This window comes from Limulus polyphemus, unplaced genomic scaffold, assembly GCF_000517525.1.
Source record: "Limulus polyphemus unplaced genomic scaffold, Limulus_polyphemus-2.1.2 Scaffold164, whole genome shotgun sequence".
Taxonomy (NCBI): domain Eukaryota; kingdom Metazoa; phylum Arthropoda; class Merostomata; order Xiphosura; family Limulidae; genus Limulus; species Limulus polyphemus.
The window spans coordinates 915,052-918,260 of NW_013665774.1; positions in this window are offsets into that span (position 1 = coordinate 915,052).

Consider the following 3,209-nt stretch of genomic DNA (forward strand, 5'->3'; position numbering starts at 1 on the left):
CTTTCTGTGGATGGAGTCCAGGTTTTGGGGTCGGAAGTGGTTTTTGTCTAAGACTGAACCGATGTTTTTGGCGTTTAATAATTGCATAGAGAATCCATTTCTCGTCACCGGTAACAATTCTGTCGAAAAGTGGTTCACTCGCATTGTGCGCCAGAAGAGACGAAGCAACGTTTACAGGTTGGAAACGACGATCATCGGAGAGTTCGTGAGGCACCCAAACATCTTCTTTATGGAGTTTTCCCATATTCATTAGATGTTTATGTATTGTTTCATGAGAGACATGCAATTTCATGGCCATTTCACGAGTTTGTTGCCTTAGGTTAGACTCAATAAGCGTCTTCAGAGCATCAATATCAATTCCAACATGTCGGCCCATGCCATCACAGTTTTAAAGGCTAAAGTCACCTGAACGAAATTTACTGAACGTTCAAAACATTTCTATAAACTTCTTTGATATTCTTTGAGGCTACAGAGGCATTGTTTCCCTTTTTGTATTCAAACAGCATTACATGCCGAATGTGTGTCTCGTCATGTGCTATCACTATAAAAGACTAGAGAATACTAATTTTTTACACATTATATAGGCTACACTAACGTGACATTTAGGCGGTTCGTTTAACTATTATACGTGATGTACGTTTTTTTTTTGGGGGGGGGGAGTGGTTAATGAAAGTGTTCCAAAACGCGACATTAATTTCTTGACGACTTAATATTTCGATTTCAAAAATGTGTTGCAACTTAGTAGGCTTTCTTATATGTGTCAATCCCACTTTCATTGGTAAAGAGTAACCCAATAGTTGACGGTGAGTGGTGTTCATTAGTAGCCTTTCCTCTAGTCTGTCACTTCTAAAGCAGAGAAGGCTAGCCTATTTAGTCCTCAATTGGCTTTGTGTGAAATTCAAAACAAACAGACAAACCTCGTATAAACTTACGACAGTGAAAACTGCAATGTTGGACAATAATGAACAATCATGACCATCAGGTTGGGTATGATCGACGATGGATAAAATAGTTCCAATGGCAACACGGGACCTGGAACACAGGTCTCATAAAATGCGATTAACCCCCTAGTAATAGCCTAAAAATACTGTAAAAAATAGGTTAATATTATTGATTCGTGTGAACGCAAATATAGAGCTGAAAGAAGTCAGACAGATATCTAGATTAAAGTTTTTTTATTATCAAAGTACGATATGCATTGAAAGTAATTGCAAACGGAAATATTACTTTAAATAAGAAAAAAACAGAAGAATAAATCTCAGTTTTGTGTTGTTAGGTATATATATAGTCAGGTCTGCAAATTATACTCTTACTCTTATTTAAAATACAATAATAATAAGATAAATACTTTTAAAATTCGATTCACCTTGATGGACACAGCAGGTAGCTTAATGTGACTTTGTTATAATACAAACAAACAAAGCATAAACCAAAAATATTTTCCATAGTATCAAATGATCTGATTGTATGGTAGTGTCCTCTATCGTCAATGTGTGAAGTTAGTACTTTAGTTTTTTATTTGTTCTTGATTTGTTAGGAAGCGGATGTGATTCGAATAATGAATAACTTATAAGAATGACTCACTAAAGCTTCTTCTTAAATAACATGTTACATTTATCAAAACCAAACTGTATGATAATAATAATGAAGTGAAGACAGGTGCTGCTTTAGCAGACATAGGAATGTTAAGTCATGTCTAAGTTAAGAGAACACAAACTATTTTTGAAATTCATTATGAAACTTTTTAATTCTCCTGTTTAATCTGACTTTGAAACTGATAATCTATCATAAGTGACACCTTCTAATAACGTGTATAAGTTTGTTTAGATGTCATTCTAGATTTACCTTTTGAAAATACGTTTTGCCGAAATATTTTCTCTAACTTTGTTTTGTTTTTGTTTTTTCTCGAACACCGATTTATACGTTGTTTATTTTTAGTTTACTTCTATTAATTAATTGGACTATATTATTGAATATGAAAGCTTTTAAGGAAGATAACATTTTAGGAACATTTTTATATTTTTTTAGCTACTTTTTAAAAAACTTAATGAACCTTACCGTGTCTTACATCATAGTATTTCGTAATCTCAGTAAGCTAAACCAAGACAAGTTATAGTTTACAAATTTTAGTAGTAAAGGTTGTTAAAACAGCCCATATTATAAATCTCAAGTTATTCATTTGCTTTGTAGAAAAGCTTACAGACAAAAAAGCTTATTTCGAGTAGCTTACATGTAACATTAAAAGAAATGGTACAATTATTTTATTCTGTGCATTAAAATGTGATAATTCAAAGAGCATTTCATCACATCGTGCTGACAAAGTCTTCTTTCAAAAAAGTATATATAAATTGCGAAAAAGCAACTTAGTTCCCACAATATCTAACTGTGTGGTTTCTGTTTAAATTTCTAAGAAATGGTTACCACAAATACTCTACTCCTTTCCTATTCCAATGCACTTTACTCGGAAGTTTCATCGTTTCATAAACGTTTTGGGTTAAGGATTTCTTTGACTCGACTTATTATTTATCGTCTAACCAATAATATTTTGATTATTCGCTCTTCACTTGCTCGTGCTGTGTTCATGTGAATGATGGGTAATGTATATGGTAATGTGAAGCTTAAAATCATGCTCAGTCAACTCTTTCTGGAGGTTTGTTGAAACTGGTGAAAATTTGCAAAATAAGGTTTAAATAGCACAGACAATGATATGGCAATTTATCCCATCTTCTTCCCTTATCTGTCTGTTTCTATAGGATTTTTTCGTTCCTCCGTGAGAAACGTCATGGAACGATAGAATTTAGTACTTCACTTGGTTGAAATAACATTAGTTCTAAACATTATGTTTGATCTGGAAAGATTTTAGCAATATTTTAAGATAAAGGCTATGGAATATTAAAGCTGAATAGATTACTTTAACCAGCTAACGTTTTTAGGGAATTCTAGAAGCAGTAAACTGATGGATCTTTTTTGGGGAATTCTAAAATAGTAGACTGATGGATTTTCTTTGGAGAATCTTAGAAGCAGAAAAATGTTGTATCTTCTGTGGGGAAGTCTAAAAACAAGAAACTGTTGTATCTTCTGTGGAGAATTCTAGAAAAAGAATTTTAGAAGCAGGAAACTGGTGTATCTTCTGTGGATAATTCTAGAATACAAAAGTGGTGCATCTTCTGTGGATAATTCTAGAATACAAAAGTGGTGCATCTTCTGTG